At 44.9% G+C, this 21,730-nt stretch overlaps 2 protein-coding genes across 4 annotated transcripts in view; one reads left to right on the top strand and one right to left on the bottom strand.

Annotated features, from left to right (window-relative positions):
* PHC2 (polyhomeotic homolog 2) overlaps positions 1-21,730 on the top strand; it is a 317,874-nt gene that overhangs the window by 135,028 nt on the left and 161,116 nt on the right. Inside the window, exon 3 of one of the 3 annotated variants that reach the window (XM_068241610.1) lies at positions 2,075-2,223. The exons of the other annotated variants lie outside the window; for them this stretch is intronic. The gene's annotated coding sequence lies outside the window, so the exon portion shown is untranslated. The remainder of the gene's footprint in view (positions 1-2,074; positions 2,224-21,730) is intronic. 3 annotated transcript variants of the gene reach the window in all.
* The window catches only part of SLC2A1 (solute carrier family 2 member 1), a 171,997-nt gene that overhangs the window by 107,912 nt on the left and 42,355 nt on the right, over positions 1-21,730 (bottom strand). The window lies entirely within an intron of this gene.

Raw genomic sequence — 21,730 nt, 5'->3', positions numbered from 1 at the left:
AAGGCTGTGGGGTTAACACTCTACCTTCCGTGGCCTCCTGACGGCCTCCCATCTCAACCTCTCCATCGTGGGGACTGCGTCAGCTCCACTGGGAACCTACTGGGTATTGTTTGTCCTCCCTGTGTTGATGGGGGTCTCCTCTGTCCTCTTCACCTCCCTCCAACAGCAACACTGATAACAGATAATGCTTTTAATACTGGTGTTACACATTTACAGTATATTGATTATGGTGGATGAGAGGCACCCAATATGTGTAGGTTATATATAAACAATGGTAAATGAGGTAAGGTTAGCTTACCTATAAATGAAGGTCTGTGCCTGAATATGCAGGAAAAAGTTTTCATTGCACAGAAAGACAACATGTTTCGTGGGCTATAATACCACTTCCTCAGGTCAATAATGTGCTTGCATTAGAAATGGAGCTCGGAGCGCTCCACCTTACCTCATTTACCATTGTTTATATATGTCCTACACATATTGGGCGCCTCTTATCCCCCGTGTCAGTATGCATACAACCTCTTGGCAGGTAGGGACATAGTCTCTAATCTTTTTGGAGAGAGCGACCACCAATTCAGGGAGTCAGTCCACAACCCGAGTGCGGGACGGGTGTTCCCCACATGCGCTGAAGGTGATTGCTCTTTGGCAACCCTGGTTTGTGAGTACCCTTCCTTTATCCTCAATTTTTCCCTATTATCAGACATACTACTCCTGTGTTTTTTCCTTTTATCACGGCGTCTTAATTTACAACCCCAATGTACAGTATATATTCTACAGTGCTTTCTTCCTGAGTCCTCAGCACAGGTACATAGTCATGTTAGGTTGAGGTAAGTTCTCACTTCCTAAGGTTATTAATTATTATTGATTTATAAAGGGTAAAACAGTGGTGTAGTGGTTAGCGCTCTCACCTTGCAGTGCTGCCTCCACCCAGTTCAAATCCCAGCCAAGTCAACATCTGCAAGGAGTTTGTATGTTTTCCCATGTCTATGTGGGTTTCCTCCGAGCACTCAGTTTTCCTCCCACATCCCAAAAAACATACAGATAAGTTAATTGGCTTCCCCTAAATTGGTCCTAGACTACGATACATACATAGACATATGACTATGGTAGGGACTAGATTGTGAGCTCCTCCGAGGGACAGTTAGTGGCAAGACAATATACTCTGTACAGTGCTACGGAAGATGTTTGTGCTATATAAATACTAAATAATAATAATAAAGGGCCGAAATATTCCGTGGTTCCCATGATTGCTATGGAGGCCAGTTTGGGCAGACCCAAATCATAACTTTAGGAAGTTGGAGGATGTTGGGTCACTAGGAGGAAACACTGGCCATTATGAAGGCAGCCATACTATATAGTAGAGTACCAGCAGTATACAGACGGAAGACATCTTCTCCTTGTCCTGCATAACAGATGTGGTCAGCCCTCAAGACTCATAACACAGGAGGCAGCCAGATAAGTAGCCAGGGAAACCGATTTTAAGGTGAGAAATGTGTCACCCTTGGTTGCTATTTACTGTCAGAATTAGGATAGAGACCCTACCTAACAACTAATGGAATGACACAACAGTGATTGTGGATGCCCTCTATGTGGGATATTCCCTTTCACGGTCCAGTCAAACATCTGCTAGATAGATCTGGTACACACAAGATGATTTATGGGAAAACCTTTCAGCCAGCCATTCATTCCTTTAGATTTCCTGATGGATAGTTGACCAATCGAAAACACGTGTACAATGGCTTTGTCATCCAGTGCCTTATTCTGAGCAAGTTCCAGCATCTGTACCTCTATAGTCAATCACATGGCGCAACATAGGTCGGACCACCCAATACTTACCAGAAAGTCTGATCAATCAACAACCAAAGAAACAATTGTTTTCCTGGTCTGATAACTGTGGTTGTGTCGTTTGTTGATCAGAAGTCAATATCTTGAACATCTGTAATGTAGGTTGGGTAGAAAAGACCATGATAGGAGTGGAATATATATACCTTCTGCATTGTGTTATCGTGTAGGATAAAGAGACATGGCTTAACGGGACAAGGACAGCCATCACTCATCTTCATTTGTCACAATGCAGAGTCGTCTATAGACTACCAGAGGAGAATGGGAAACAAACACAAGCTACTTGTGGAAAATCATTGGACATCATTGGACAATTTTCTAGACAGACCCTGAGGATTGGTAGTGGGTCTCATCCACCTGCAGTTGGGACTGCATCTCCATAAGGTCAGTGTGAAGAGTCAATAGACATCCCCTAAGAAATGGCAGGAAACATCCACCTGGAGGTAAAACACATTCACCATCTCCATAAGGTCAGTGTGGTGAGTCACTAGACAGGAGGGGTGGTGGGACTCTTCCACCTGCAGGTGGAACACATTGATTATCGGCCTGCCCACTCAACCGAAACAACTCTCACCAAAGTGGTCAATGATCTCACCATAGCTAAAGCTGAAGGCAAATACTCCATGCTCCTCCTCCTTGACCTTTCAGCAGCTTTTGACACAGTGGACCATCCCCTACTCCTCCAGTCTGTCCAGTCCATGGGCATTCATGATCTCGCCCTGGCCTTGCTCTCATACTACCTCTCCAACCGCCCATTTACGACCTCCTTCAATAAGTCCTCATCCACCCCCAACCACCTCTTGGTGGGAGTCCCCTAAGGCTCGGTCCTTGGTCCCCTACTGTTCTCCCTATTCACTTCCTCCATTGGTAAAGTTATTGCTTCCATGGATTTTAACTCATTTGTATGCAGATGACACCCACATCTACCTCCACACCCCTGACCTATCCACCACTACCATGGACAAGGCCTCCTGCTGCCTATCAGCCATCTCCTGGATGTCCACTAGGTTCCTGAAACTAAACCTGAACAAAACAGAATTTATGATCTCCCTACCCCAGCCATCCCTGACCCTCCCAGATGTGCATGCCACTGTTAAGCACATTACCATGTGCCCTACCTCTCAAACCCGCTGTCTGGGTGTCACCCTGGACTCCACACTCTCCTTCACCCCCCCCCCCCCCACATCCAAAACCTCACAAGTCCTGCAAATTCCACCTCCGCAACATCTGCAAGATCTGCCCTTTCCTGACGTCTGTCACCACCAAACTCCTCATCCAGGAGGAGGGTGAACAATAGTCACTATTTGGGGAGTCATTAGAATATCCACAAAGAAAGCAAGATAGAGGCCCCATCTGCAGGTTGTTTTACAGAGATTCATAAGACAGGAGTGGGCATGAGGTACCCACTGCTTGCAGGTTTTCAGTGTTACTTAGTATTGTATAGAAACACATGGAAGGTGAATGGACGCATTGGTCACATGAGCGCACAAGATTTCTGCCAAACTCTACAAACTATGGAAAATCTTCTCCAGCACAGGCTTATCCAGCAATCCCTTTGTTTTGCATGGTCAGGAGGAGCTTTGTGTTGTGCAGTATGCGCTATACGTGTATGAAGGGGCTGCTAGAGGGGGGTTTATAGACGAGGCGTACAGCAAGCCTTTGTTTGAGCAGATTGTTATCATATTAGAACATTCATATCAGGATTACTGCTGAAGACAATACTCAGAATTCCCTGTTTTCTACCCACACTGCACCACCACAGAGTGACTCCAGACACGACATGTTTCCGGAGTACACACCCAAAAATCACACAATGTGCTGCATCTCTGATAGAGATAATTGTGTCACTCACTAAGGATTCCAAATGGCAACACATGAGTTATAGCACAACAAACCAACCTTCCCAGATTTACAAGAAGATGGAGAATCCTACAGACCAGTGACATCACTAAGAATGCAGCCTATCCATTCACTAAAAACCAGTGGCATCACTGAGGATGCAACCTATCCATTCACTAAAGATCTGTGACATCACTGAGGATGCAGCCTGTCCATTCACTAGAGACCAGCCACATTCTCAGTGATTTCACTGGACTGGTCTCGCAAATGGATAGGCTGCATTCTCAGTGATGTCACTGGTCTTTATTGAGTGGATAGGCTGTATTCCCTGTGATGTTACTGCTCTGTAGTGGATGGATAGGCTGCATTCTCAGTGATGTCACTGGTCTCAGTTGAATAGATAGACTGCTTTCTCCGTGATTTTGCGGGTCTTTAGTGAATGCCTAGGCTGCACTCTCAGTGATGTCACCAGTCTCTGCTGAATGGATAGATGGCATTACTTTAGTGATACATTCTGATGACTGTTTCTTGATGTCTGGTCTGTTTCTCTGCATATGTCTGTATTGGGAGACCACATATAACTCTTGGACATGTAAGGGAATGTGGCTGGGCAGAGCTGCTGGTGAGGCTTGCTCAGTTTTGGATTCAGCAGGCAGCAGATGGAGCATTGGGCGTTGTGGGGTTCTGTGGGTAACAATAGTGAAGAAGCCTCATGCAACATACCTGCTAAATCTTCCAGGAATGGGAATGGGCTCTCTATCTTCCTCTCCAGACATCTTACAGCCAGTTTACAATGTAGGAATTTCAAATAACAAGAATTGTAATGTCATTTTCTCAGTGGTAATATGGAGGAATTATGAGGGGCTTTGTGAAGTGGTTCGGAAAGATACGAAGAATGTATAGAAAGAGGATTGGGGTGGATTATGTATAGAGGATCCAGGTCTCCTTGTGACGCTGATATCGCTGAGATGAAGGGGAGGCCGCTTATTGCCAGAAATTCCTCTGCAGATGGTATTTGTGGTCTGATCTTGTCTGATACAGACCCCGTACTGAGCATAGACAGGACCTCTGCCCACCCCACCATCACCATCCACCACTGACAAGTGAAATGAGGAGCACTGTTTATAATGGCCCATCAATGGGATATAACATGGAAGCAAGTGAACAGCCAGTTGTTGAAGCTGATGTGTTGGAAGTAGGAAACTGGGTAAGCCCAAGGATCTGAGTGACTTTGACAAAGGCAAAAATATGATGCCTGGTCAATTGTGTCAGAAGATCTCCAAAACAGCAGTTCTTGTGGATTGTTCATGGGATACAATAGTTATAACCTACCAAAAGTGGTCCACAGAAGCACATCTGGTGACAGGCAATGGCTGAAAAGTGTAATGCTGGCCAAGGGAGAGAGATGTCAGAACACTCAGATGCTGTGTGTGGTGGTGGTGTTGGTGGGTGGAGAGGGGCATAGCCACAGTCCAGTGAGCGCCCATGTGACTTTTCTCCACTGCTGAAAGTGTCTGCTAGGGGCATAGGCGGGTCAGAACTGAACCATGGAGTAATACAAGGGGGTGGTCTGGGGAAGTACATTTCCTCTGGTTCTAAATCACGCAATATCTGTGGGGTGCAGGAAAATCAAGTCTGATCAATGGAAGTTCTACCCCATAATTTAGAGGACTTTGCTTCCAATATCTTGGTGCCAAATACCACATGACGCCTTCATAGGTCTTGTGAAGTCCTTGTCTCCATGGGTCAGAGTTGTTCTGAGACAAGGGTAACCTACAAAATATTTGTCGGCTAACTTTAATATTTTCATGGTATTTACACACATCCATTATACTGTGCATTGATGGAACCAATAAAATGGCCAACACTGGTTATAGATGTAACCTATTTACATACCTGTACTGGCCTACATGGGACCTAAATATAGACATACTATAATTATTGGAAATACTCCTAAATAGTTTTATGTAAGCCTCACCAATCTTCTGCATTAATATTTGGAGGTATAGTGTCACCTCAGCCATACCTCTTTCCTGCGTCAAGATTGGTGAGGGTGGTAGCTTGGCCCCTCCCACTCACCCAGAAGGCAGCTCAGGACAACTTGGTGCAAAGAAGGATATACTGTAAAGCACCGATGGTCATGTGACTGCCACTTCTCAAGGAAGTGATGGTACATGAGACATTATAAAGTACAAGTACTGTATACTACTTTTATTTGACTAAAAGGAGGGTGACAGAGTTGGCTGTCAGCTTAATAACAGGAGTTAAGGTATGGTAACAGTGGCTCACGGGCTGATGCTGCATGGACACAGTGGCCTCAATTCACGGAGCATTAACAAACGTTTATCAAACACTTTATCAAATGTTTGATAATTTACCTCATGGGTAAAATCTAATTTTAAATTCACTAAGGTGTTATAGATTTATCAAATGTTTTACCGATAAAACGTTCAACAAATATATAACACCTTAGTGAACTCAAAATGAGATTTTACCCATGAGGTAAATTATCAAACATTTGATAAAGTGTTTGATAAACGTTTGATAATGCTCCGTGAATTGAGGCCAGTATTAAAAAATGTACCCGTTTAGGACTTTTTTTTAAGCTCTGCTTAGCATAAATGTGGTTTAGTGGATCCTAATGTTAAACATATGATCAGTCTTCACTAAAAGAAACGGATCTGCTTTCCATGTTGGGCTAAGCGCAACACAGAGTCGAATTTGGTACATTTTCCCACCCCGTACAGTAAAATTTATACAATAAAACCCTCACTAGGCATAGTTGCCATGTCCGCTTTGCCCATTTCGATCGCCGCCATGATGTAATACATGTCCCGTCGCCTATTGCCTCCGCTCGGTCTCTCGTGCACAGGCCGGTGGTTGGCAGAAGCATCAGGATATCCATTGGGCTGCAAAGGACCAATGGGAATCCTCAGCAACAGAAAAAATGCTCATTGGTTCATGGTAAACCATTGAAAATTCTCCCTGTTGCTAGCCAGAATTGGCCTTATGCAGTTTATGGAGAAGCTCCATGCCACACTCAAGTCCTGGCTAGGACTACCCCGAGTAGAGTCGGGCTTATGGTCTCCACCTGCTTCTTGCGGTCGGTTGCCCCTTGCAACCCTTCTTTGTGAGTAGTACTTTTGTTATATTACTATTCCCATTCTATATTGACATATTGCACTACTGGGCTCCCGCTTTTGTCTCCTGTACTTTTTCCTACAGGGTGCTGAGACACTCCTAGTACATTCATTATGCAAAGTGGGCAAACCACTTGAGGGCCAAATTTAATGACTCTGAGGGCCAAATTTGGCCCGCGGGCTGGAGTTTGACATGTATGATGTAGGAGAAGTGCTGTAGACTTTGCGGAACACATCATTTAATAATCGTTCATAGCTCTAGTCTATACACACTGCTGACTATGAATGATTATCTGCCAAAGTGATCCATCATGACAGTTGTTGCAACCGCACAAGAATCATCCTAAATCATTCATTTTCTCAATGATATCTGAATGATGAGTCCTTCATCATTTGTTTTGGATGAGTATTCCTTATCTCATCAGTTCATTTTCACTTAAAGTGGTCTGTAACTCAGCATTTCTTCTTTTCTCTAAAAGATTCCTTACAGCCTTAAACCTACCAGCACAAAAAAAAATTGTAGCAGAACAGCATTCAAACAGTTACACACAGTACTTTATTCTGCAGTGCAAAGCCCCTTCAGCTTATACTGTAATAGAAAAACACATTTTTATCTAATGTTATGTCAAAATTTCAGACCAAAGGGAACCTGAACTGAGAAAAATTATTTAAAATAAACACATGAGGTAACTTCAAATGAACATTACATAGTTACCTCACTGTCAGTTCCTCTCAGAAATTCACCATTTTCTTCTGACAATGAACCATTCCAGTTCTGACAACATTTTGTCAGAACTGAAATATATCAGTTGCTCTCAGTTATAGCTGAGAGGACAACTGATGTGCCAAGTATCCCTATGGCTCAAGTGGGTGATATTACAGTTTAACAGTGTGCTGACCAGAAAGCTGTTATGGGGTAATGGCCATTTTCAAAATGGAGGACGAAGAATTCCCGTGATCACAGTGGACAAACAGGACGCGGGAGAGGAGAAAGAGATTGAGGAGTAGACTACACAGGAGGTAAGTATGACTTGTATATGTTTATTTTAACTTTTCATTTGCAGTTCAGGTTTTCTTTAAGGTTCACCAGCAGCTGTGCCTGCAGCCTTCCATTTCCTGATTATATTCCTTAAAAAGTAACCGTGACACAGAATTGAACTTCATCCCAATCAGTAGCTGATACCACCTTTCCCATGAGAAATCTTTTCCTTTTTCCAAATGTATTATCAGGGGGCTCTGTATGGATGATATTGTGGTGATCACCCCCCCTCACGCACACACAGTATGATGTCCTTCCTGTCTGTGAACCTCAGTGCATTGTGGGAAATAACAACTGTCTACTGCCAAAAAAGCAAGCAGCATCTCCTTTCACTGACATCACCTGCCAGCAGTAAAAATGTTACCATGTGACAAAATGTCAGAATGTAAATCAGGGAGAGGAAAGATTTTACAATGGGAAAACACTGACTAAATCATTTATACATAATTATTGTAAAAATAAAAAAATGAAGCACTTTTTTATTACATAATTGTCACTGGAGTTCCTCTTTAAGGCTCATACACACACTAACATAATGCTCCACCAACCGCACAACATGACCAACCGCACATCAAGTTGTTTACATGACTAGTACATACACACACGCCAACCAACTCACTTAAATACTATGGGATCGATTCACTAAAGCATGATAAATGCTATCACAGCAGTTATCACGCGATCTGCCCCGTGTCGGTTTGTGCACGTAAAAGATTACTCTGCGTGATAAACCAACGTTTGCGCGCGATCATGATAGCAGTTATCACTCTTTAGTGAATCGAGCCCCATGAGCTCAAGCTGAACGGCAAACTGCACAACATGTCTGCATTCAAAAACAACAAAGTTCTTTAGTCTAAAGGACACCTGAAAGTAAACCTGTAAGAAAGAAACGTGTGCCTGGGGGGTACTTACCTCAGGAGGGGGAAGCTTCTGGATCCTAAAGAGGCTTCACCCATCTTCTGCAGGAGAGTTTATAGGGAAATGTGGACGTGTGTGTGCAGTGCAGGATAGTATAGTCCCCTAACTCCTCCATAGGGGAGCATGTGGCAGATTTTATCCCTCACTTCCTGCTGTGCCAGAGAGAGAGGCGGACACTGACATCAGTAAAATCCTAGCAGAAGTTCTACCCCTTCCACACTTCAGTAAACACATGACAGAGGTGTGCATTTGGCCTCCATAGAGACTTGCCTTGGCGCAGGTCTGGCAGTGCCGCACATTAGTGATGTGTCAGTACGCAGTGGGCACTAATCTGTGGGCGGTGAGGCCTGTCTGGCTGGTAGAGCAGAATTAGCCAGCAGCTCGTGCAGACTCTCACGTAGCTCAGGCAGCTGTATAAGCTAGACCTTGCTGATGCTGGAGAATGCGTCTCCGTGATGTGGTCGCACGCTGAGCCTTCGTCTCATTGTCATGTCCCCTCCAGCAACAAGTGACCCGGCCAGGCCTGGGACAGCTCCGCCACATGCCACCAACCAGGAAATCTAAACTTACTGACCTTCAGTCTACCTGACAGTAATGTGTCCATGTCTCAAGACAGAGGGGGAACCTGAGCTGAGGGATGACTATCAGCAGACGTGCTATATGTGGCTTTGAGGAAACCCTTCCACAGTGCGTGTGAGAGCCATCCACTGCTACTCTGAGCATGTCACCAATGCCTCCCTTACACTTATCATATCTAGTAAATAGCACTGACATCTTCTGCAGCACTGTACAGAGTACATAGTCATGTCATTGACTGTCCTCAGAGGAGCTCACACTCTAATCCCACCATAGTTATAGTCTTATATCCTAACATATTATTATGTATTTATATAGCACTGACATCTTCTGCAGCACATTACAGAGTACATAGTCATGTCACTGACTGTCCCCAAAGGAGCTCACAATCTAATTCTACCAGGGTCATAGTCTAAAGTCCTACCACATTATTATTATGTATGTATATAGCACTGACATCTTCTACAGCACTTTACAGTCATGTCACTGACATCCTCAAAGGAGCTCACACTCAAAAGATTCCTTCTAGGTGGCTGGATCATGGGATAAAGTTCACGGCCATAAATGAATATACAGATACAGGCGTTACACAACATAACTGTGACCTTTTGGGCTAGAACAGGACAAGACAAGACATCAATTTATTATTTTCTCCTGGTGGACTTAAAGCGCTTGAGCTGCATCCACTAGGTCTCACTCCATAGGCAGTAGCAGTGCTAGGGAGTGTAGCCCAATGACTCCTTACTGAATAGGTGCTGGCATACTGAATAGGAAGCAGAGATTCAAACCTTGCAGAGCCCTTAAAGGATACCACAACTGACATGTGGCATAATGAGATAGACATGGGTATGTACAGTGCCTAGCACACAAATAACTATGCTGTGTTCCTTTTTTTCTTTCTCTGCCTGAAAGAGGTAAATATCAGGTATGTAAGTGGCTGACTCAGTCCTGACTCAGACAGGAAGTGACTACAGTGTGACCCTCACTGATAAGAATTTCCCCCTTTTTTATCTCTTTCTTGCTCTCAGAAGACATTTTCTTCTAGGAAAGTGTTTTATAGTTGGAATTTCTTATCAGTGAGGGTCACACTGTAGTCACTTCCTGTCTGAGTCAGGACTGAGTCAGCCACTTACATACCTGATATTTACCTCTTTCAGGCAGAGAAAGAAAAAAAGGAACACAGCATAGTTATTTGTGTGCTAGGCACTGTACATACCCATGTCTATCTCAATATGCCACATGTCAGTTGTGGTATCCTTTAACTATTAACACTATCCAGTCACTACAGGAGGCATACTGATATGATGGAAACATGTGGAATGTAAATTTAGCAGTAGCAGCTCCCCACACTGTGTCATTTAGCATGTCACTGATGTCCACCTAGATCTGATAATTCAGTTTTATGTGAATATGAAGCATGAAACATCTGCTACTGTTATGTCTATCTTTGGATTCCAGCAATGATCTCTCCTCACCACACTTACTACAAAGCCATCCAGAAAGCTGCTTGTGCTGGTTCTCCGCATTCCAGTGCCACCCGATAACCTTCATGATAAGAAGATCTCCTGGTATTGGCTGCAGCAGGTGGTGTTGATCAGAAGACTGGGGAAGGGGTTGGGGGGATATTTAGCATTCAGAGTAATAGAAAACATTGTATCTGGATGTCCTGTCCTGTTTTATATTCTGGACACAAGGGCCCATGTGCAATTAACCTTTTCTCCTGAGTTATCTCCTAGGAGATCATTTTCATCTTCTCTTTAAAATAACTTTTCAGCATTTTACAATTGAAAAAGTATCTAAAAGTTGGTGAAAAAGTACTATCAAAGTTGTTCTGAGTATTTTCCTGGTTCTTGAAAAGGCATTTTATGAAAAGGTATGAAAATATCACTTAGGAGAAAACTCAGGAGAAAAGTGAATTGCATTTGGGCCCAGGTTTATTGGTGGAGACCCTTAATAAAGGGAATCATTATAACTTGACCTATTAGATAAAGAGAGAGCCCCCTAGTATATTCAAAGGAAGCTGATATACAGTATACGGCTGAGATTCTGTAAGATTTGGGTAATGGGAGGAGAACCAGCATGAGCTCTGACTTGCGGCCCCATATTGTGTCCCCTGTGCTCCTGTTCCCAGGACCTCATGCCTCCAGTTTGTTTCATGGCCTCTTTTGTGGCCAGCACAGAAGCCTGATTAGTGAGCGAGAAGCGTACATTTTTGGAGCAGGACCAGGGGGATCTGTCATATCCACTTAGTGTCACGAGACCAGAGCTGCTCTCATTTTCATTCTCACTACAGTAAGGCTCAGTCTGGTTCCTGTCACACCTTATGTACCTCTCTTTAATATCAGGTGATTAGTGTGAACCTCCCACTAGATCACTGCTGGTGGTGGTGGACGTGCAGCAGAGATGTGGGGTCATGTGTTAGAAGCTATGGGGCCTGATTCACAAAGCGGTGATAACTCAGTTATCACGCCTAAAAGACTTTAGGCGTGATAACCTTTGCATTAGCAAAGTTATCACCGCTTTGTGCTCTAACTCGCGCGAAGCTCCCGCGCGCAAAGTTTTACGCGCGTACGCGCGCGCGCAAAGTCCCATAGGGCTTAATGGGCAAAACTTTGCGCGTGTGCGTTCGTGCGAATTCCTTCAGATCACGCCTAAACTAAGTTTAGGCGTGATAAAGGGCTTTTCACAGGCGTGTGAATCAGGCCCTTGGTGTCCTAGTAGATAAGTGATTGAACATGCTTGTGATTGCTGGCTGGATGGTTATAATGGTTAAGGGCTCTGCCTCTGACATAGGAGACCTGGGTTCAAATCTATTTCAAGAAACCAGAACCTATTCAGTAAGAAGTTCTGGGGCGAGACTCCCTAACACTGCTACTGCCTACTGAGTGCGCTCTAATAGCTGCCTCGCAAGTGCTTTGAGTCTGCCAGGAGAAAAGCGCTATACACATATTGGAATTATTATTGTGATGAGACAAGGACATAATGACAGTAAAGGAGACAAGGAATGATGATGAGGGGTAACAGGGGTAAGTTTGTAGGGCAGTCATAATTTAACGGTGGTGTACCAGCAATAAAATGGGGGGCGGGGGGGGGGGGGGGGGGGTCATTATGATGTTTTTGAGGTTGGAAGGTGATGGTAGGATAGTAGTGATGAGATAGAAAGGTGGTAATGTAGCAGTAATGGGGCTCTAATGAAATGGTGGCAGTGGATCTCGGTGAAGCTGTTATAATAGGGATGATGCTCTAGCAGTGATGGTCTCCCTGTGGTACGGTGATGCTTTACATGATCCTGGTGAAGTTGCCGTAGGTACGGTGATGTAGCAGTTATAGGATTCTCATGAGATGGTGGCAGTGGATCTTGGTGAAGCTGATATAATAGGGATAGTGATCTAGCAGTAATGGGTTCCCTGTGGTACGGTGATGGTTCACATGATGCTGGTGAAGTTGCCGTAGGGATGGTGATATACCGTTATGGAGCTCTCATGAGATGGTCGCAGTAAATGTTGGTATCATGGTGGATGACGTACCAATACTGGGGTGCTGTGATGATCTTGCATTCCCTGTGACGACGGACTAGCAGTGATGATATGTGGTTAAAAAAAAGAGTGCAGGATGTTTAGGTTGTATCTTTGGTATTAACAAGCAGGTATGGATGCCCTGTTAGTGAACTGGGAGGAGAGGAGGATAAACCAATTGACACATTAGGAACAAAAATGTGGACAGAATGCGGTTGCATTTGTCCGAAAAGAGAGGCCACGTCTTGCTGAATGCTGTGTAGATGGAGGAGAGATGGATGGGAATGGACACAGAATATTTATATTGCACATTTCAGACAGACTCAAAGCGCAACAACTGCAGCCAGTTAAGGCGTGCCCTACAGGCAACCAGGATTATTACTGTTATTATATACTACACACTAGCTTGAGCCAGGATTCAAATCTTGGTCAATGGCTCCGCTCCCACATCAAAGGCAACACCCCTAACCAGTACCCTATCCAGCTGCATATACTGTACATATAGCATAAAGCCCCATACACACACACTCAACAGCGGTCTTTTAGGGCTCGTTTCCACTTGTGCGGCGTGTGTCTCGCAGGCGCACGCCGGCACTGAGCGGGTGGGCGGGATTGCAGGCGAATCCCATCAGCCGTGCCATGCATTCTGCGGGGGGGTTCCGGCCAAATCTCTACCGCAAGCGTTTCGGCCGGCGCCACCGTTATACCCTATGGCAAAGTTTCCCTGCGCGATTTGCCTGCGGGGGAACTCTGCGGATTCGCAGCGGAAACCGCGATAGTGGAAACGGGCCCTTAGGCTCTAACAACTTTTCTTGTGAAACACCTCAAAAAAATCTTTTGCTATTGCTCAAGCAGCTGATAAAGGTGGCCATACACTGGTCAATTTGCCATCAGATTTCGACCAACAGATAGATCCCTCTCTGATCGAATCTGATCAGAGAGGGATCGTATGGCCACCTTTACTGCAAACAGATTGGGAATCGATTTCAGCCTGAAACCAATCACAATCTGTGGAGCTGCCGCTGCTGCCCCCCCCCCCCTCCCTGCATACATTAGGGCGCTCTACTGTTTAAACTTCCTGCCGGGACAGGAAGTTCTGTGTAGCTGCAGGAACAGTCTGGAGTGGAGCGGAGAAGAAGACAGTGGGGACTCGCGCTGGCCGGAACAGGTAATGTATCCCCGCTGCATTGCGTCGGGCGTCAGGCATTCGAACGCCGCTATCGACGCACTCCCGACCCGCCGGCGACCGAGAAAAATCTTTCGCACGGATGGGTTGACGGGAATCGACGGGAACGATCGATTCAGGACGGAAGTCGATCGTTCTGTCAGCGGTGTGCGCGGCGATTTCACAGCTGTTTCGATCACTGTGATCGAAACGGCTGTATATCGGCGGGAAAATCGTTAGGTGTATGGGCCCTTTAAGACTGTTCAGAAGTCAATCCAAATGTTGAATTGACTTCTTATCAGTCTTATCAGCTGCTTGAACAATAGCAAGAGATTTTTTTAGGTGTTTCACAAGAAAAGTTGTGAGAGCCTAAAAGACCACTGTTGAGTGTGTGTATGGGACTTTAGGCTCTCACAACTTTTCTTGTGGGGCATTTATTGTTTTAGGATTTGCGAAGTTTTGAGCTGTTTGGTTTGGGCCCCCATCACGTGTTGAGTATAATGGGAATAGTCCCAGCAGGGCAGTATTGAGATGTAAGGTGTGTAGCTCCTGCAGGGCAGTATTGGGGTGTCCTATGTATTGACCGATTAAGTCAGGGAATATCTGCATCATCTACAGTAAATGGTATAACAGAGAAGGCTTCTTGGCCACATTCCCAGCGGGACCCTCGTTATCCCTCATTAGGGAGGCAAGTCTGCTCATATTCACTAATATCTGGCATTGTCTAGAAACATAAAAGCTGGCATTGCACTGTGCATCGAAAAAAAACCCTGAAAAACATAATTTGTGCTTCATGGATCAAAGAGAAGAACGCCCCAACCAGAGCTTCAGCGAGGCAGAAGAATTTAATTATCATTATGGCTGCCAGGCAAAGTGTGATGGAAGCAAGGGCTCCCCCCACAGGTCTACACATGGATCGTGCCAACATTTTAGAGGGACGGCCTCTATGTAAATGACTAGAGGGAAGTATATTGGAGAATACCTCACTCCAAAATGTGACCTCACAGCCCCCACTGTACATGGGGAGGCGGGATTACCCACGTTAGTGGCTGCGACTTCACCACTGGTACCTGTATACAGTATGTGCAGCTCACCTCTCACCACCATCTGCTGGCCATTCACAGAAAGATTCTGCTGCAGATTGAATTTGTCAGATCCATTGAGATTTAAAAAAAAAAAAAATCTCTCTATATAACAAGTACCGCTGTAATATCTCTCTATATATCAAGTACCGCTGTAATATCTCTCCATATAACAAGTACCGCTGTAATATCTCTCCATATGACAAGAACCGCTGTAATATCTCGCTATATAACAAGTACCGCTGTAATATCTCTCTATGTAACAAGTTCCGCTGTAATATCTCTCTATATAACAAGTACCGCTGTAATATCTCTCCATATAACAAGTACCGCTGTAATATCTCTCCATATGACAAGAACCGCTGTAATATCTCGCTATATAACAAGTACCGCTGTAATATCTCTCCATATAACAAGTACCGCTGTAATATCTCTCCATATGACAAGAACCGCTGTAATATCTCGATATATAACAAGTACCGCTGTAATATCTCTCTATGTAACAAGTACCGCTGTAATATCTCTCTATATAACAAGTACCGCTGAAATATCTCTCTATATAACAAGTACCGCTGTAATATCTCTCCATATAACAAGTACCGCTGTAATATCTCTCCATATGACAAGAACCGCTGTAATATCTATCTATATAACAAGTACCACTGTAATATCTCTCCATATAACAAGTACTGCTGTAATATCTCTCCATATGACAAGAACCGCTGTAATATCTCTCTATATAACAAGTACCGCTGTAATATCTCTCTATGTAACAAGTACCGCTGTAATATCTCTCTATATAACAAGTACCGCTGAAATATCTCTCCATATAACAAGTACCGCTGTAATATCTCTCCATATGACAAGAACCGCTGTAATATCTCGCTATATAACAAGCACCACTGTAATATCTCTCTATATAACAAGTACCGCTGTAATATCTCTCCATATAACAAGTACCGCTGTAATATCTCTCCATATGACAAGAACCGCTGTAATATCTATCTATATAACAAGAACCACTGTAATATCTCTCCATATAACAAGTACCGCTGTAATATCTCTCCATATAACAAGTACCGCTGTAATATCTCTCCATATGACAAGAACCGCTGTAATATCTCTCCATATAACAAGTACCACTGTAATATCTCTCCATATAACAAGAACCACTGTAATATCTCCCCATATAACAAGTACCGCTGTAATATCTCTCCATATAACAAGTACCGCTGTAATATCTCTCCATATGACAAGAACCGCTGTAATATCTATCTATATAACAAGTACCACTGTAATATCTCTCAGTGGCGTAGCTAAGGAGCTGTGGGCCCCGATGCAAGTTTTACATGGGGCCCCCCCAAGCACTCTATACATATCAATTGATACGGCGCACCAAAACCTGCCAATGGCAACTACAGTGCCTGAGGTGCAAGAAGGGGATGGGAAACAGTTTCCTAATGATTACCATTATTCAATGTATCTATAGAAGTGATTATTATGAGCACAGGACCAATAGAGAGCTAATACTGTAGTTGAGGGAGGGTCCTTCTGGGCCCCTCTGGCCCAAGGGCCCCGATGCGGTCGCTACCTCTGCACCCCCTATTGCTACGCCCCTGATATCTCTCCATATAACAAGAACCACTGTAATATCTCCCCATATAACAAGTACTGGTGTAATATCTCTCGGTAAGGAAGAGAAGGGTCCGCACTTGTCATGAGAGGTAACCTTTATTGAAAGGACGTATCCATAACAGCCAAGGCAACATCTAAGCAGCTAACATGTTTCGGACCATCTGTCCTTAATCATAGCTAACAGTACTTAGGCTAGATGGCCATATAAGTAGGGAACCCAGTGCATTATGGCCACTCATCACTCTGCCCAAAATAGGGGAGGAGCACATAAAGGTGGACAAATGCACGTGGATGACCCACATATGAACCAGATTTACTCATGTAAAAACATACAAATGTACAAAATATAAAACACATAAGATAAAATAAGGAACATATTAGATCCTGCATATCAATGGAAGCAACATTAGAGCATTCAAGTTGGAATATCATTAAGCACATAAACAAAAACAGGTGAGAACTCCTAAGTAGATGGAATCACAAGGAAATGGGACACGGAGGAGAAGCCTATTCAGAGAGGGAGGGGGGGGGATGTATGCCAAAATCATGTAATGGCTGCCAAGTCCCACCTGGCATTCAAACCATATGGGGACCTGGTATTCATCTGAAAAATCCATAAGGCTTCTTTCCGTAGCAGCTTTTTATAAAGGTCACCCCCCCCCCCCCTTTTTGTAGTAACTACTCTCTCAATCCCACAGAACGAGAAACTAGTCATATCCGCTCCGTGAACCTCTCTAAAGTGTTTTGCCACATTCGTAATATTAGTTGTATGCCAGTTCGCACCAAGATAATGTTCAGCTATTCTCTGTCTCCAAGGTCGGGTGGTACACCCCACATACTGAAGTGAGCATGCACCACAAGTAATGAGGTACACTACATAACAAGTGCCGCAATTGATAAATTGTCTGATTTTAAACCCCCGGCCACTTGAGACAGAGACAGCTGTTTTAGACACCCTATGTACATGACAATACCTACAGGTGGCTATGCCACATTTATAGGAACCCACTGTGGACAACCACGTCTTCCCTGAAGACCCTGAACAGAACATACTTGGAGACAACAATTGTCCCAAAGTAGGGGCACGTCTACTTGCAAATTTTACACCACCCCTCAGGACCTGTGAAAGGTCACTGTCCTTCTGTAAGACCGGAAGATATTTCTTTAAAATGTCAATAACTTGTTTATATTCCGTAGAATACGAGGTGACAAATGTGGGTCTAGAGGGTTCTGAATGATCTGGACGAAAGGAGGAAGAATCAATCAATTCCGAGCTGATTCTTTTATCCACTCTGGACCTGCCCCGCCTAATACACCATCCGGGATAGCCCCTGGCCCTTAAGCGGCTTTAAAGGGACTCCGAGCTCAAAAAAAAAAAGAAAGTTGTACTCACCATGGGCTTTCTCCAGCCCAGTGCTGGTCGGGAGGTCCCACGCCGGCGTCCTGGCTCCTCTCCTTCTCCCCGCTCCGGAATGGCTGGCAGGCCGCAGCCCGGGCGACACTCTCCCGAGTGTCGGGCTTCTTCTTCCGCATATGACGCGGATTACGTCACACGCCGGCCGCCTCGCGTCATCATGGCGGCCGGCGTGAAAGTACTGCGCATGCGCAAACAAAGCGCGCATGCGCAGTACTTTCACGCCGGCCGCCATGATGACGCGAGGCGGCCGGCGTGTGACGTAATCCGCGTCATATGCGGAAGAAGAAGCCCGACACTCGGGAGAGTGTCGCCCGGGCTGCGGCCTGCCAGCCATTCCGGAGCGGGGAGAAGGAGAGGAGCCAGGACGCCGGCGTGGGACCTCCCGACCAGCACTGGGCTGGAGAAAGCCCATGGTGAGTACAACTTTCTTTTTTTTTTTGTGCTCGGAGTCCCTTTAATTCTTGTGCCAAATTGCGATTGTCGGAACTATTGCGTTTAGCATATAACAAGTACCGCTGTAATATCTCTCCATATGACAAGAACCGCTGTAATATCTATCTATATAACAAGTACCACTGTAATATCTCTCCATATAACAAGTACTGCTGTAATATCTCTCCATATAACAAGTCCGGCTGTAATATCTCTCCATATAGCAAGAACCGCTGTAATATCTCTCTATATAACAAGTACCGCTGTAATATCTCTCCATATAGCAAGTTCTGCTGTAATATCTCTCCATATAGCAAGTTCTGCTGTAATATCTCTACATATAACAAGTACCGCTGTAATATCTCTCCATATAGAAAGTTGTGCTGTAATATCTCTCCATATAATAAGTTCTGCTGTAATATCTCTCCATATAACAAGTAGCACTGTAATATCTCCCCATATAACTAATATCAGTGTAATATCTCTCCATATCTCTTGCATTGATTACTTCAGTTCACTTCTGTCTGCCCTCCCCTTGAACCTCATTGCCCCCCTTCAATCAGTTATGAACATGGCTGCCAGACTCATTCATTCTTCTCACCGCTCCGCATCCACATCTCCTCTCTGTAAATCCCTGCACTTGCTCCCTCTCCGCTTCAGGACAGGTTTCAAGATTCTATGCCTAGCCTATAAATCTGTGCACAAAACCTGCCCTACCTACATCTCGTAGCTTGTTCACAGGTATACACCAGGTCACCCCCTCTGATCCTCCAAGACCTTCGACAAGCCATGCATTTCCAACTCCCATGCGTGCCTGCAGGATTTCTCAAGAGCCGCCCCCACGCTTTGGAACTCTCTTCCACTGCTCATCAGACTTGCTGCCTTCTCCAACACATTCAAGCAAGTCCTCAAAACCCACCTCTTCCAGATGGCCTACCCATCCCCTACCACACAGTAAAGGTGGCCATACATCAGGCGACTTGGTGGCCAATCGACAATCCAATTATTATAATCAAATTGGATGAAAATCGGTGCTGCTAAGTGCATGCCCGACCGACAATGCGACCAATTTAGGGATGAAAATTGATCGCATTCTCGACGTCTGCATGCTGCAAGATGTTGGGCCAACTTGCTTGATCGGGTGCGCGGCAGGAACGGCGTGCAATTTTACAACGATAGACGAATGTAACTAAACTCCCGGCGCTGTCCCTCCAATGAAGATTGTCACCCTGGTGCCCCATGTAAAGTATACATTACCTGTCCGTGGCCCGTGTTTGTCCCTCCGCTGCTCCGGGCGCATTCCTCTCTCCATACACGCACGCCCCACGTGGTTTCCTAGTAAGGGCATGCATGTGATATCACACACACGCACCCTTCTTAGGAAACAACGTGGGGCGCTCATGTATGTAGAGGAGATATCCTGGAGGCAGCGGGGGACAAGCGCAGGCCGCGGACAGGTAATGTCTATTTTGCACGGGGCATCGGGGGGGGATCCACAGTCTTCCCTACGGGGGCACAACAGCGGGTGCGGTGCACAAGGCCTATTCAGGATCGATTTTAGCATGAATTTGATCAGTGGTGTATGGGCAGCTGACAGATCTCTCTCTTATCAGATTTGTTTAGAAAGAGATTTGTCTCTGGCCGAATCTGCCCATCATCACTAGATGTATTGCTATCTTTACTCTCTACTGAATCCTTTTGGTTCTACAGCCCCACCTAGTGCGTCCATCTCCCTTCCCCTTAGATTGTAAGCCTTTGGCAGGGTCCTCCCTCCCCTAGTGTATTCTACATGATTGTGTGCTCCTTTCCTATGACAGCCTCGTACTTGTATTGCTGGGCCTATCTAACCATCCCAGAATTGCATCATCATGTTTTGTGTAACCACCTGATTGCCTTGTATAACTTTTATCCGATGTTGTATAACCTTGTACCGCTGTAATATCTTTCCATATAACAAGTACCACTGTAATATTTGCCACATACAGACCTCATGTTACGGACCTGGCAGGATGTTAGTTGGACAGAGCTAGTATACAGGATGGAAAGAAGAATGATTAGGGTGCAGGGATTTGTGTATTCTATCCAGATCAGTTTGCAGAAGAGCAGTCCTGAAGCATATGCATTAAAGTGTCATTGGATTTATTGCCTCTCCAACATAATCAGGATGTGTTGGACAAAGGATGCTGACCCTCTGGGTGTGAAATGCCGTCTGGTTAGGGCTTTCTGCTGTGGATCCCAGTGGGAGTTACATTTGGAATATTTTACTGCAACTGCTTTCATGGAAATTAGGATTTCTAAGTGAAGACCACTATGCTAGGTACACACGATACAATTTTCTGGCAGATTTACCTGCCAGATCGATTTTTTCCAACATGTCTGAACTGAATTTCGATTGATTTTCCTATCGATATTCCAATCGATTTCCGTTCACTTTTATGGAAATCAAACGGAAAATCGATCGAAATTCAGATCAGACATGTTAGAAAAAATCGATCTGGCAGGTAAATCTGCCAGAAAATTGTATCGTGTGTACCTAGCACCAGACCAAGTATTAATATACTTAGATGTACTTTGGAATGATCATAGAGTACTGAGCTAATGGTTGTGGTGTATGGAAAGGCAGCCCCTGTGGACTAAAGGCAGGAGAACCTGTAGATGACCGTGGTCCCCCCTGCATACTGCCTGTGCCTATTGTGACTATGTGTTGGGCAGGTTCACTCCCTTTGTGCAGTGGAGGATTCTGGGTAATGAAATGGCGTGATGAGACATTTTCCATCCCCAGTCAGTAGCTTTGTGTTACACTCATATCTCTCCTGTTATTTCTGTCCAGTTCCCCCCCTCCCCCCTCCCTCGGATTCAGCTGGGGTCTTATCTTGCGTGACTGAGTATGAATAAATTCTGTGCAGCGAGCAGAAGTGTTGAGTGTCTGGGACATAATCCTTTTGCAGGAGGCCGTGCATTGTCTCTGTAAACCCAACACACACCAGAGACCATTGCTGTGGAATAGCGACCCCACACCTCCCTCCCAGCAAACCACAGGATAGTGCCTTTAGTTTGTTATTCCTCCACAGCCTCCTACCAACCTGTGCAGCCCAAACATCTAACTTACCCCATTCCCCCTTCAACCTCTGGC

This window comes from Hyperolius riggenbachi, chromosome 6 (assembly GCF_040937935.1).
Source record: "Hyperolius riggenbachi isolate aHypRig1 chromosome 6, aHypRig1.pri, whole genome shotgun sequence".
In the NCBI taxonomy this organism is placed as follows: domain Eukaryota; kingdom Metazoa; phylum Chordata; class Amphibia; order Anura; family Hyperoliidae; genus Hyperolius; species Hyperolius riggenbachi.
This window is presented reverse-complemented; position numbering and strand designations above follow the sequence as displayed.